This window comes from Amblyraja radiata, chromosome 30, assembly GCF_010909765.2.
Source record: "Amblyraja radiata isolate CabotCenter1 chromosome 30, sAmbRad1.1.pri, whole genome shotgun sequence".
Lineage (NCBI taxonomy): Eukaryota > Metazoa > Chordata > Chondrichthyes > Rajiformes > Rajidae > Amblyraja > Amblyraja radiata.
In genome coordinates, this window is record NC_045985.1 from 26,775,692 (window position 1) to 26,791,354 (window position 15,663).

Sequence of the window (15,663 nt, forward strand, 5' to 3'; positions counted from 1 at the left end):
ATTTATTGTACTCCTTCATTTTTTAAGCTTTAAGGAAAGATATAGATAAAGAAAGTAGAGAAAGTTGTGTTCGAGTAAAAGAGTGATCAATGAGAGAGAAAAAAGACCCATTGGTTAGAGAAAATAATTAAGAAATAAACAATAGAAAATAAAGGAGAAAAAAATGGGGGGGGGGGGGTGGGGGGAAACCACAGATCTATTATAAAACCCACGCAAAAGGGATATACCTACTTCATATTTTTCATCCCCCCTTACCAGATCCTGACACCATTTCTTTTTTGAAGTACTGGTGCACCTTTTTCTTGTAGTGTCGATAAATGCAGACCACGTCTTTTGGAAGTGGTCTGATTTGCCTGCAAGGAGGAGTCTCATATCTTCCAAGTGTAATGTTTCAAACATATTTGAAATCCACATATTTAATGTTGGTATAGGAGCGTTCTTCCAGAATTTAAGTATAAGCTTTTTTCCCATTATTAGCCCATAATTAAATAGATTATTTTGAAACACATTTAGTTCAGGGCTACCTTCCATTGTTCCAAAGATAATCAATTCAGGTTTTGGTATCAGTTTTATTTTCAATAATTTTGTGAAGATTTCAAAAATTTAAGTCCAGTATCTTTGACTTTTTATACAAAAAACAAATGCGTGCGCTATGGTATCTTCTTGAGATCGGCATTTGTCACAAATGGGTGAGACGTTAGGAAAAAGTTTACTTATTTTGGTTTTTGAATAGTATAATCTGTGCAAGATTTTGAATTGTATTAGAGTGTGTCTAACGTTAATCGAGCATTTATGCACATATAGTAAATGTTTATCCCACCTCTCTTTTTAAATTTTTATAGCTAGTTCTTGTTCCCAGTCTCTTCTAATACCGTCAGTTGATGGTATTTCTATATTTAAAATAATGTTATACAAGTATGATATTAAGTTTGCTGATCCAGCCTTTGTCTTCATTGCTTCGTCCAGTAAATCTGGTGGCATATTATAATAATAATCTTGTGCATATTTTTTCAGGTAGTCAGTTATTTGAAGATATTTAGAGTAATGGTTATTTCTCAGATTATATTTTATTTGTAATTGGTGGAATGATAATAATTTTCCATTTTCGTACAAATCTCCGAGCGTTTCAATTCTTATTCTGTCCCATTGTGTAAATGATTTATCTATAATAGAGGGTTTAAACGACGGCGTATTAGCTATTGGAGATAATAGAGATAGATTTCTTAATTTTAGGTTATCTTTTATTTGTTTCCAGGTTCTAATTGTACTATATATAATTGGATTTTTATTATAATTTGTGTTAATCAAGTTCATTGATCGGTCCAATATTGCAAGGGGAGCAGTCCCCTCTCTCTCTATTATAATCCAATCCACCTGCTGGGCAGAATTGTCCAGCAAGTGAATCATATTTTCGATATTTACTGCCCAGTATTAGTACATAAAGTTCGATTCTCAGCCAGTTTCCACACCGAACCCAGAAGAAAGGATAACGTTTCTCCGTGAATTTATACCCATTGAATGTGTGGAGATGGGACTTGGGTTCCGCGTCGTAAAATGAAACTGTCCCGAACTCGTAACTGAGACAAACTCCCACCCTGTCGGGGATGGAACGGACGGGGAGCTTGGTGTCAGGGCAGGTGAATGCTTCAAACAGTTCACCAGATCGCCTGATGCTCCAGACTCCAGCCTTCGGGCTCCGTTTGACCCATCCCTTCCTCTCCACAGACTCTGCGGCGACTCCGATAGTCCAGCCATAAAAACCCCGCATCTCCGCCTCCCAGTAATGTCTCCCCGATGTGAATCCCTCCGATCCCAGTATACACGGACTGCTCATAAACCTCTTCCCGTTGTCTTCCCTGAGATGTATCCAGTTCCCGTTCTGGCTCACCCTCTTCCGATACTCAGACACCTCGAGCTGCGGATGCGCTGTTTCCGCATCAAGGGTGACGGAGACTGGGGGAGAAGCAGAGAATCAGAGAGTCCCCGAGGGTCGGGGGGAGACTCGGGCAGCGCGGCTCCGGGACCGCTCGGCCGGATGGACACCATACATCACTCCAGGGGTTTTTAATGCACGAATAGAGAGGGGAATTTCGTGAGGTGGGGGGGGGGGGGCAGGGAGGATGAGTGCGGAGTGTGAGAAGGATTGAGAGCTTGCGGTAGGGATGGAGAAATGAAACGAGCTACTCAGATATGGAGGCAGATCGGAGCAAGAGGATATTGAGGTGTGGTCATTTGAGGTTATTAAACAGGAAATAGAGGGTGGAGTCGCCATGATCATAGTGAATGAGGGGATAAATGAGGGGCCAGATGATCTGCCCCAGTATCTTTGAGAGAAGGGTGAGGGAGGGAGGGTTGGCTTGGACCATGGAACGAAGCAGAAGTTGAATGATAGGGTGTTAGACAGAATGGGTGATGACATGAGATATAAGCACTATATTTGAGGTATTTAAACAGGTACGGTGTAGAAGAATACTGATGTAATGTGGACCAATCGATTGGTATAGCTGGGGAAAGGTGGTCATGGACGCGATGGGCCGAAGGGCCACACTCTGTAATGTACAACCACGGTTCTCGTCTCCAAGAGCACTGAATGACTGAGTCTCCACAGCCACCGGTACAGGGAATTCCAAATGTTCCTCAGTCTCTGCGTGCAGTACTGTCTCCTTATCTCTGTCCTCCATGGTGCAGCCCACATTCTGAGAGGGTGCCCGTTCTCCAGACCCCTCAGACAGGGGACACATCCTCCCTGCATCCAGTCCACTGAGCCCTGTAAGAACTTTGTTTTTCACTGAGATCTCCTCCAATACACCCGAACTCTCGACTACACAGGCCTAGTCTACTCAATCTCACCCCGCACAGCAAACTCATTGTCCCAAGAAGAAGTATTTTTAATCTTTGCTGCATTTTCCCATTTAAAATCTAAAAACAGGCTCGTTATTCAAGAATAAACAGTTCCTCTTGTCAGATGGAGAAGAGGATAAACTTCTCCACTGAGGATGGCGAATCTTTGCAATCGTCTACTGCAAAGAGTTGTGGTGTAAATGTCATTAAATACATTCAAGAGAGAATTTGCCCCGAAGAGAGACGAGGATCTTGAGAATCGGGAAGTGAAGTGGGTGGTGCTCAGGTGAAGGAAACAGGGAGCCATGTTATCAACATCTGCTCCAATTTCTTATATTCTTAGATTACCCCTTCCATCTCTCTTCACCCATTTATTAATTGTTATTATAATTATGAATGGAAATTCTGTCCTTGACCAAGTACATTGAAGCTACAGCCACAACACACCAATGCCTCTACTTCCTCAGGAATCCAGCATGTCTCCAACGGCTCTTACTAACTTCTACAGATGCACTGCAGAAATCAGGATTTCAGGATGCATGGCTACTTGGTTTGGGAATAGCTCTGCCTGAAACAATGAGAAATTGCAGTTGTGGATGCCACGCAGGCCATCACGCTGACCAGATTCCCCACCATACACAGTTGGAAAGGGTGCAGAGAAGATTTGTGAAGTTGTTGGCAGGACTCGAGGGCCTCAGCATTAGGGAGAGGCTGAGCAGGCTAAGACTCCTTTCATCAGAGGAGGTTGAGGGGTGATCTGATAGAGGTGTATACAATCATGAGAGGAATAGATCGGGTAGATGCACAGAGACTCTTGACCAGAGTAGTGGTATCGAGAACCAGAGGACATAGGTTTAAATTGAGGGGGAAAGATTTAATAAGGTAAATATTCATACAATGAGTGGTGGGTGTATGAAATGAGCTGCCAGAGGAGGTCGTTGATCCAGGTACTATCGCAACGTTTAAGAAACATTTAGACAGGTACATGGATAGGACAGGTTTAGAGGGATATGGGTCAAAGGCAAGCAGGCGCGACTAGTGCTTGTGAGGGCAAACTGGGCTGAACGGTCTGTTTCCACGCTGCAAGATTCTATGACTATGACACTCCATCTACGTTGCCACGGGATAACAGCCAACAAAATCTACGACATTTCCACCCTGGTCATTCCCTCTACTCCCCGCTCAGATCTGGCGGAAGTTACAGAAGCTTGAAAGTCCGTAAAGCGAGACTCAGGAACAGCTTCTTCCCCTGTCATATTTACCATACTTCTGGAAGATCCTGCCTTAAGCTAGAGTACAGTCCCAATTCCCCAACTTAACTCATGGTTGACATTGGACTGTTTCTATGGAACTGTTATGCTCCATTGCTGGGAACCATATTCTGCACTCTGGTATTTTCTCATTGCTATTACTTGTTTGATTGTATTCATGTAATGTTTTACCTGATGTGTTTGCATGGAACACAAACAAAAGTTTTTCACTGCATCTCAGTACACGTAACAACCACGACCAAATTCCAATTCTGTTTATCCTTGTGATAAAGGTGAAGGCTATTTCAGCCCACTGTCTGTGCCAGCATAGAGAGCAACCTTATTTCCCAATAATTTTCCCTGTAATCTATTCCTTCCACTTTACCACCATCAGCTTTACCCAGATTCAGTCGCTCACCTGAATGCTGGGGACAAATTACTGTGTCCTGTTAAACTACCAAACACAACACAATTGCCTTTGGTATTGGTATTGTATTCTCAAGTGTACTGAGATACAGTGAACAAATTTGCTCAGCCCCCTATCCAAGCAAGTCATACCATTTATGGGTACAATCAACCATAAACAAGTATACCAGGTAGTGCAAAGAGGAAAATAAACAGTGCTGAGTATAGTGCTGCAGTTAGAGAGAAAGTGCAGATTTTCTAAAAATGTAAACGTTGCAAGAAGATAGATTGGGTGATCGGGACCACACCACTAGCTTATAAGAGTCTGTTAAATAGCCTGATAACAGCAGGAGAGAAGCTATTCCTGAAAGTCATACACTCTTTCAAGATTTTGGATCTTCTGACTGATGGAACAGGCGAGAAGTGAGAATGACTGGGGAGGAAGTAGTCCTTGATTATGTTGGCTGCTTTGCTGAGAAAGTGTGGTATCGATGGAGTCGATGAGGGGGAGGCTGGTTTTTATGATGGACTGGGCTACATCGCAACTTTCTGCAATTTCTTGCAGTTTTGGGCAGAGCAGTTGCCAAACCAAGCTGCGATGCATTCTATCCGATGCTTTCTAGGATGCATCTGTAGAAATTGGTTAGAGTAATTGGAAACATGCCGGATTGCCTGTTTTATGGGACATGGGGGAAATTACGAGCAAATGGGTGTAATCCACACAAGGGGAACGCCACGTGGACGAACCTGGTGGACCAGGTTGAAACTGGATCGCTGGAGCTGTGAGGCTGCTCCACCAGCTGAGCCAAACAATAATTGGGGTTGATCTTCCAGATCATTGACAACAGACTTTGAAAATGTTGTCTTTTTCAGGAGACCTATTTGACTTTTTTTGCGATTATCTCTGTTCCAGGGAATGGTACAGAAAGAAATAGCGTCACTCAATGAACAAATGGTTGATATCTGTAAAAGTGTGGACGAAGAAGAGGAAGATGTAAATAAACTGAAGATAAGAAGAGCCGTTTAAAGGTCGCACACCAAAGCAAAGTTGAGATGGGAAACCAAACAGTGAATGTAAAAACTAGTGTTGAGGTCCAATGACATGCATGTGGGACATTGACACAATCTAGCACCTGGTAAATATTTATTTTGTGCCTTTCACTCCATTATATATTTGATCTGTTGTAATATATTGTTTCCTCTGATTTAACGCCAAAAATCACAATGATCCTTTGCTGAAGGTTCCAGCATCCTTAGCTTCTTGTGCATCATTGAAAGGCCCGATGTTTTCTCCAACCACACAACATGAGACGTGTAGGGAAGGGAGCAGGAGTCAGACAAGTGCTCCATAAACACACAAAATGCTGGAGTAATGCAGTGGGTCAGGCAGCTTCTCTGGAGGGAATGGATGTTTCAGGCTGTTTGACCATTCCTTTTACAGATGCTCCTGAACCGATCAGTTCATAGAGTCATATAGCGTGGAGACAGGCCCTTCGGCCCAACTTGCACACATGGACCAACATATCTCATCTACACTAGTTCCACCAGCCTGTGTTTGGACCATATCCTTCTAAACATATCTGATCCGTGTACCTGTCTAAATGTTTCTTAAACGTTGCGTTGGTGCCTGCCTCACATACGTTCTCAGGCACCTCGTTCCATACACCGACCACCCATTGTGTAAAAAAGTTACCCCTCGGGTTCCTATTAAATCTTTCCCCTCTGCATGTATGTTCTCGTCTATATCTTTGCTATAAATGACAAACAGCAATGGGTCCAGCACCGAACCCCAAGGCACACCACTAGTCATAGGCCTCAAGTCCGAAAAGCAACATTCAATCATCACCCTCTCCTTCCTTCCATGAAACCAATTTTCTATCCATTCAGCTTTCTTTCCTTGGATCCCATGCGATGTATATTTCCTACAGCACTTTGTATTTGGCTCAAGATTCCAGCATCTGCATTTCCTTGTGTCTCCATGTGCTCCAGCAAGCCTGCCCGCCCTTCTAATCACAACTTTTGACCTCACTATTACATCACACCATCTATGACATCTCTCCAGTCTGAAGAGACAAAAATCCTTCTCTTTGCCTTGGAGATAAAAGGAACTGCAGATGCTGGAATCTTGAACAAAACACAAAGTGCTGGAGGAGCTCAGGGAATCAGGCAGCATCAGTGGAGGAAACGGATAGGCGACGTTTCGGATCAGGACATTTCTTCAGGCTCATTCCTCAGATTTCTTTCTTCATTCCCTTCAGTTGGTAAAGCCATTGGCCAAATCTATACTTCCTGTTCTAGATTGTCCCAACCAGAGGAAGTATCCTGTCAACAAGATAGACATAAAATGCTGGAGTAACACAGTGGGACAGGCAGCATCTCTGGATAGAAGGAATGGGTGACGTTTCGGGTCGAAACCCTTCTTCAGACTGAATCAGGGGAGAGGGAGATACAGAGATAAGGAAATGTGTTTTGTGTCTATCTTTGGTTTAAACCAGCATCAGCAGTTCCTTCCTACATCATATCCTGTCAACAACTCCACTCTGAATCTTATTCACTTCCCGTATAATACAACTCCTTTAAATGATGAGTCTATTTAATGATCCTTTTCAACACTGCCTTCTGTAAACAAGGAGACTGAATCTGCACCACGGTGTCAAATCATCACCATCCTAGAACATGGGACATAGGAATAAGCCCCTTTGGCCCACAATGTCTGCCAAACATAATGACAGGACCAACTCTTATCTGCCTGCACATTATCCATATCCCACCATTCACTTGCCTACCCAACAGCCTCTTAAATGCCACATACGTATCTGCCTCAACCACCCCCCCCCCCCCTTACAACAGCACATTCCAAGCACTCACCACCCTAGGCGTAAATAAAAATACTTGCACCACACATCTCCTTTAAACTTGCTCCTCTCACCTTAAAGATGTTTCCTCCCACATTCCAAAGACGTGCAGGTTTGTAGGTTAAATGGCTTCTGTGAATTGTCCGCTGTGTGTGGGGTAGAGCTAGTGTATGGGTGATCACTGGTCGTCACAGTCTTGATGGGGTAAAGATCCAGTTTCAACGCTGTATCTCTAAAATAAGAAGATAGGTAATGTCCGATTAAAGATAGTTCAAAGGTCGCCAATGAGGTAGATGGTTGGTCAAAACCGCTCTCTAGTTAGTGAGAGGATGGTTTAATTGCCTGATAACAACTGGAAGAAACTCCCTGAATCTTGAGGTGTGTGTTTTCAGTTTTAACCCAGCATGATGTTTAGCTGTGGCATTGTGGAACACAGGGCCTGTTCCTGTGCTGTACTGTTTTCTGTTCTATGCTCCACCACTCATGCACTTGTCACCTTGCACTGGGTAAATGCACCTGTTGTTTTTCCATCAGAAAGAATCTGCGGCTCTGCAGAAGAACGTTGAATCTAAGTTCAAAGAACTGCACCAGTTTTTGCACCAGGAAGAGAAAGAGCTGAAAACAAAACTGGAGCAAAAGGAAAATGCCATCTTGCAACAAAAAGATGAAAATCTGAAGAAAATCTCCGAACAGCATGCGTCACTTAAGCAAGCAATGTCAGACATGCAAGGAAAACTGAGTCTCGAAGATGCAGAATTTATGCAGGTATTGTCTATTGTTTACATAGGAAACACGATGCCATTACCATCAGATTGTAAAACCCAATGTACAGTAGAGAACTCCATCAGTCCACATTCAGGACATTGGCAGCACCAGTCCCAGAATGTGTGGCACGGTGGTGCAGTGGTATAGGTGCCGCCTTACAGCACCAGTCCCAGAATGGGTGGCACGGTAGCGCAGCGGTATAGTTGCCGCCTTACATCATTTACAGCGCCAGAGACCCAGGTTCGATCCCGACTATGGGTGCTGTCTGTACGGAGTTTGTACGTACTCCCCGTGACCGCGTGGGTTATCTCCGAGATCTTCGGTTTCCTCCCACACTCCAAAGACGTGCAGCTTTGTAGAAATGTATATTGTCCCTAGTGTGTGTAGGGCAGTGACAATGTGTGAGGATCGCTGGTCGGTGCGGACTCAGTGGTCGGAAGGGCCTATTTCCGCGCTGTATCTCTAAACTCGAAACCAATCTAGCAGCTTTTCCAGGCTCTTGGATCATATTCATTAATACTCCAACGCACTTCGAAACAAGAAATTACTGATACCGGTTTCCACAAGAGGATACAAATTTCTAGAATAGCTCAGCAGGTCGAGCACCATCAAACATGTTGCTTGACTTGCTGTTATAACAGCACTGTGTACACCAATTAAGTCTGAGTCAGTCTAGAGGAGGTCCCGACCCAATTCGTCATGTATCCTTTCGCCCTTTCATATGATGCATGATCTGCTGAATTCCTCAGGCACTTTGTGTTTTGCACAGTTTTAAATCATTGTTTATAGATGATATGTAGAATAACAATAAACATTCCCGCTAACGCATTATCACCGACCCCACAGTCAACAATGGACCATTGTGGGCTCCAGCTTTCCTTGATCATCGTTGCTTTTAGCATATCTTTCATTCATTTCTTCTATGTACCTTCCTTATCTCCTAACTGATTCCAAGTTAAACTAATCTGTTCAGTCTGTACATGATGCATATCCCTCCATGCCCGGCATATCCATGTGCCTATCTAAACGCCACGTAAATGCTGCTATTTTATCGACATGCACCACCACCGAAGGCGACACGGTGGCGCAGCGGCAGCACGACTGCCTCACAGCGCCAGAGACCCGGGTTCCATCCTGAAGACGGGTGCTGTCTGTACGGACTTTGTACATTCCCCCGTGACCTGCGTGGGTTTCTCCGCGATCTTCAGTTTCCTCACGCACAGTTTGTTGGTTAATTGGCTTGGTAAAATTGCAAATTGTTCCTCGTGTTTAGGGGAGTGTTAATGTGCGGGGATCGCTGGTCGGCGTAGACTCTGTGGGCCGAATGGCCTGTTTCCGCATTGTAACTCTAAACTAAACTAATACACCACCTCTGGCTGCACGTTCAAGGTACCCATCTGTGTAAAATTTAAAAAAATGTGCTTCCTTCACACTAGGCAAGCTGTGGTTGACAAGTAAATGCAGAAAATCAAAAATAGAAACATAAACAGTCGCTGATATTTAGCAGGTCCACAACAGTGAAGAAGGAAACAGAATTAACATTATTAATCTGAAGATTGGTTTGGTAGCAGTGTAAATTGTCCCCAGTAGGATAGTGTTAGTGTGTGGGGGATTGGTGGTTGGTGCAGACTCAGTGGGCTGAAGGGCCTGTTTCCGCGCTGTATCTCTAAACTAAACTAAACTAAACTAAACATTAACTCTGCGTTGCTCTTGCCACAGATGCTGCCTGACCCGATGTACTTGTCCATTTTCCTTTCTCTGTTTGAGCTTGAGCACTGTCTTTGCAGAGTTTGCATGTTTTCTCTGTGACCACGTGGGTTTTCTCCGGGTTGTGGGGTTGTAGGTTTACTGGCTTCTGTAAAATTGCTATCAGTGTGTATGGAGTGGATGGGAAAGTGGAATAACTTAGAACTGATGCAAATGGGTGATCGATGATTAGCATGGGCTTTGTGTAGAAATGGGCCTGTTTCCGTGTTGTATACCTAAACTAACATAAACCCATCTATGCAATGTATCAACAGGCTTCTGATGAGAGAGATACTGTTGAATTTCGCATTATGAGTTTGGTATTTAATGTATTCTGTCCAAATCTTGTGACTCAGTGGAAAATCAAAACGCAGTTTTTACACAATACAATTGGAAATGCATTTTTACCATTGTTTAAGTTTCTGACAGATCTTTGTAATGCAATGTTGTAATAAAATGCGGCACGGTGGTGCAGCGATATTGCTGACTTACAGCACCAGAGACCCGGGTTCGATCCTGACTACGGGAACTGTCTGTACGGAGTTTGTACATTTACCCCGTGACCTCCATGGGTTTTCTCAGAGATCTTCGGTTTCCTCACACACTCCAAAGACATACAATTTTGTAGATAATTAGCTTGGTTTAAATGTAAATTGTCCCTAGTGTGTGCAGGATAGTGTTAATGTGCGGGGATCGCTGGTCGGTGCGGGCTCGGTGGGTCGAAGGGCCGGTTTCTGTGCTGTATCTCCACAAATAAAAACTAAAACTAAAACAATCTTCTTATGTCTTCCAGGATATTTAAAATATTCTTGGCCGGTAAGTACTTTATTGTCCATATTTGTCTGACAATTATATATTCTGTGATTGAACTCATTCCACCTGTAGTCCTTTGCATTGTTGGATACTGAATCCAGGCAAAGTGAATGGATACTTGGTTCATTGGAGCAAAAAACTGTAGGGGTTGGAAATCCAGAAATCGGGCGCGGGGCTTGTTTTCACAGAAGCCCGGGACCGTTGGAGACAGTGGAGGAGGGTCAGGGCGGTGAGTACTTAAATCGGGCGCGGGGCTTGTTTTCACAGAGGCCCGGGACCGTTGGAGACAGTGGAGGAGGGTCACGGCGGTGAGTACTTAAATCGAGCGCGGGGCTTGTTTTCACAGAGGCCCGGGACCGTTGGAGCGAGTGGAGGAGGGTCAGGGCGGTGAGTACTTAAATCGGGGCTTTTTTACTGAAATCTGTAACGTTCCACACTCCATAGGGAGGGTTCTGGTGGAAGCCGCTGATTGGCGGAAGCGGACTAGAGGAAGCAGCTGAGGGTGCAACCTCAGGTTAGCATTTCTGCTTTCTGGTTAAAGGTACAGTGCTTTAGTAAAGGTACAGTGAGCTAAGGGTACAGTGGGCTAAAGGTACAGTGGGCTAAAGGTACAGTGCTTTAGTAAAGGTACCGTGGGCTAAAGGTACAGTGCTTTTTGTTTATATAATAAAGGTGCAGTTTAAAGGGCAAGAGGGAGCAGCTGTTTGTTTCAGATACCTGCTGATTTCTCCCAGCAGTTTCTATTGTATTATACTGGTATCAGATCCAGGGTAAGGCAAGAGAATGACAGTCAGAGCAGTGTACTGTTCTGGATGTCAGATGTGGGAGGTCATGGTGTCGGATGGCCCTCCAGACGTCCACATCTGCACCAGGTGCCGAGAGATGGGGCTCCTAAGGGACCGTATTAGGTTCCTGGAGCAGCAGCTCGATGACCTCTGTCTGGTCAGGGAGAGTGACGAGGTCATAGAGGGAAGTTATAGGGAGGTGGTCACTCCAAAACCACGGGAGAGAGACATGTGGGTCACGCTAAGGAAGGGCAAGGGGCAGAAGCAGGAACGAGGGAGTACACCAATGTCGGTACACCTTGCAAATAAGTACTCCTGTTTGAGTACGGATGGGGGTGACAGCCTACCCGGGGGTAGCAACAGCGGACAGGCCTCCAGCACAGAGACCGGCCCTGTTGCTCCGAAAGATAGGGGGGAAAAAGAAGAGGGAAATTGTAATTGGGGACTCTATTGTTAGGGGGTCGTATAGGCGTTTCTGTGGACGCAGTCGGGAGACCAGGATGGTGGTCTGCTTCCCTGGTGCCAAGGTCTCGGACGTGTCTCAACGCATCCAAGATATCCTGAAATCAGAGGGAGAGGAGCCTGAGGTCGTGGTACATATTGGTACAAATGACATAGGTAAAAAAAGTGAAGAGGTCCTGAAGGGAGGATTTAGGGAGTTGGGAGGAGAGTTAAGGAAAAGGACCAAAAAGGTAACAATCTCAGGATTACTGTCTGTACCACGCGACAGTGAGAGTAGGAGTGGAGCGAGGTGGAGGATAAATGCGTGGCTGAAAGACTGGTGCAGAGGGCAGGGATTCAAGTTTCTGGATCATTGGGACTTATTTTGGGGAAGGTGGGACCTGTACAGAAAGGATGGGTTGCACTTGAACCCGAGGGGGACCAATATCCTGGCGGGGAAATTTGCAAAGGTCACTGGGGAGACTTTAAACTAGAATGGTTGGGGCGAGGGGCTCAAATAGAGAAAGCTAGTAAACAGAATGGGAGGCAGGAAGCAGAAAAGGGAAGCACTCGGACACAAGAGGAGAAAGAAAAAAAAGGAAATAAACAGAGAAGAAGAGACGGGGGGTTTCTTAAATGTGCATATTTTAATGCTAGGAGCATTGTAAGAAAGGTGGATGAGCTTAGAGTCTGGATAGACACCTGGAAATATGATGTTGTGGCGATCAGTGAAACATGGTTGCAGGAGGGCTGTGATTGGAAACTAAATATTCCAGGATTTCTTTGCTTCAGGTGTGATAGGATTGGAGGGGCAAGAGGTGGAGGTGTTGCATTGCTAGTCAGGGAAGATATTACAGCAGTGCTTTGGCAGGATAGATTGGAGGGCTCATCTAGGGAGGCTATTTGGGTGGAACCGAGAAGAGGGAAAGGTGTAGCAACACTTACAGGGGTGTATTATAGACCGCCAAATGGGGAGCGAGAATTGGAAGAGCAAATATGTAAGGAGATTGCAGATATTAGTAGTAAGCACAAGGTAGTGATTGTGGGAGATTTCAATTTTCCACACATAGACTGGGAAACACATTCTGTAAATGGGCTGGATGGGTTGGAGTTTGTAAAATGTGTGCAGGATAGTTTTTGCAACAATACATAGAAGTACCTACTAGAGAAGGAGCGGTGCTGGACCTCCTGTTAGGAAATGAGACGGGTCAGGTGGCAGAGGTATGCGTTGGGGAACAGTTCGGGTCCAGTGATCACAATACCATTAGTTTCAATATAATTATGAGCAGATGATTCATTATAGTTCAAAAGCAAAAATAAAAACACCCGGCATATGTTGATAGTTTGATTATGTTTGACAAAAACATCACAGAATGTCCAGAATTTTTCATCAGATCGGGCGACGTATAGAGAGTAATAAGATTTCTATTTGAAATATATCACACTGTAGTAGGTATCTGTGGAAGGTTCCCGAACTGAAACGTCATATGACTATTCCTTACACATTTTTTGAGTGCCCCGAGATGTTGTTTTCGAGGATGGATTTTTACTGGAGCAGACAGAGAATAGGCAACTCTGAATTTGTGTAATGAACTGGATTTGATAAGGGAGCCACTAGGAGGTTGCTACCATCATATGATAATATTCAACCTGCAACTTGAGAGGGAGAAGATGAAATAAGAAGGGATCGGTATTACAGCTGCACATGAGGTCACACATGAGACACGGTATTACAGCTGAACACGAGGTCGTAGCTGGCCAAATTTGACCGGAATTGGATCCGAGCAAAAAACCCATGTGGAATAGGAATGTAGACATTTCTGGGAGTGTATCAGAAGGTGCAGGTCTTTTCCAGCCCAAAGAGGAAGAAATATGCTAGAAGCTGAATGGGGCGATCGTGGCTGATAAGATGTCAAATATAGCACTAAATTAAAAGCGAAGACAAAAAAAATTGCAAAGATTAGCGGGAAGTTAGAGGATTGTTTTTTTTTTCTTAAAACAACAAAGTAACTAAAAAGGTAATATGGAGAGATAAAGATGAAATACGAAGATAAGGAGCCAATGACACAAAAGAGGATAGCAAGTGTTCTCCAAATATATAAAGAATAAGAGGGGCAAGAGTGGACATTGGGCCGCTGGAAGATGATGCTAGAGAAGTGATATTGGTGAACGCAGCAATGGCAGAAGAATTGAATAACTTTTTTGTATCGGCATTCACAGTAGAAAACACCAACAACGTGCCTGGAATTCAAGAGAGTCAGAGCATGGAAGTTAGTCGAGTGGCTACTACTAAGGAGACGGTGCTTGGGAAGAGGTTTACAGACCGGGCGTGTGTGCTAGGAACGGAGGGCTTCACATCAGGTAGACATTACTGGGATGTGGAGGTTGCAGATACTCGGTGCTGGGGTATGGGAGTCGCCGCAGGGTCTGTGGAGGGGACGAGCCCGATCGACCTGATCCCGAAAACAGGAGTCTGGAGCATGTGGCGGCCGGGGTGACATGTTTAATACAGTCACCTCCCTTCCATCTCGTCTCCCCGATCGACCCATCCCCAGGGGGCTGCAAGTGTATCTCTGTTACGAGTCTGGGGCAGTTTCGTTTTACAACGCGGACATCATGTCCCATTTCCAAACCTTCACTGGGAATAAATTCACGAAAACACTATCCTTTCTTCGGGCCTTGGCAATTATGCCCGTGGCTGAGAATCTGCTCCGAGTCCCGGTGTGTAGAAGGGTCTGGACTGGGGTGAGGAGCTGGGCTCAGGTGCTCTGTGGCAGAACCCCGGTGGACAACAGGGCGATGTTGAAACCCCAAATTCCATGGAAATAAAATCAGGGGAATGTAAATGTGGAAGCGTGAAAAAAAACAGGTTTAAAATCAGCCATGTCGATCCGTTCATTTTAACACGTTAACTGTGTCGGTCAACGGAACATAAATACGTTGAGGCACAAGCGGTGTTGGTGCGGACTTCAACAGCAACGCAAAGGCCAGTTTTGGGCAGTTGTAGATGGGTGGGTGTACGGAATTAAATCGGAAATGATCAAATGTGGGAGAATGCAAACCAAAGCAATGGTAGATACAAGGAATCTGTTGAAATGATTGAGTGTTTTTTTTTAAGTACCGGAAGAAATGAGCGGGCCAGGCAGCAACTGTGGTGGGAAATGGACAGAACACGCTTCAGGGTCAGGACCCTTCTTTGGTCTGAAGAAGAATTTCCAAGAGTTACAGGTTCGGTCTATCCGAGTGAATTAATTGGTGTTGATGTGAACTTCAGTAAGGCCTTTCACAAGGTTCCTCATGGAAGGATGATTAAGAAGGTTCAATTGTTGGGTATTAATGGTGGAGTAGCAAGATGGATTCAACAGTGGCTGAATGGTAGATGCCAGAGAGTAATGGTGGATGGCTGTTTGTCAGGTTGGAGGCCAGTGACTAGTGGGGTGCCACAGGGATCTGTGTTGCGTCCACTGTTGTTTGTCATGTACATCAATGATCTGGATGATGGTGTGGCAAATTGGATTAGTAAGTATGCAGATGAGACTAAGATAGGTGGTGTTGTGGATGACGAAGTAGATTTTCCAAGTCTACAGAGAGATTTATGCTAGTTGGAAGAGTGGGCTGAAAGATGGCAGATGGAGTTTAATGCTGATAAGTGTGAGGTGCTACATCTTGGCAGGACAAATCAAAATAGGACGTACATGGTAAATGGTAGGGAATTGAAGAATGCAGTTGAACAGAGGGATCTGGGAATAACTGTGCACAGTT

General features: G+C 44.6%; 1 long non-coding RNA gene across 1 annotated transcript; it reads left to right on the top strand.

Annotated features, from left to right (window-relative positions):
• The first annotated feature begins 927 nt into the window (after positions 1 to 927).
• On the top strand, positions 928 to 13,889 carry LOC116990006. Its single transcript, XR_004416387.1, has 3 exons — positions 928 to 1,041; positions 10,154 to 10,158; positions 13,879 to 13,889. It is a non-coding gene; the product is annotated as an uncharacterized LOC116990006 (long non-coding RNA).
• Positions 13,890 to 15,663: the final 1,774 nt, after the last annotated feature.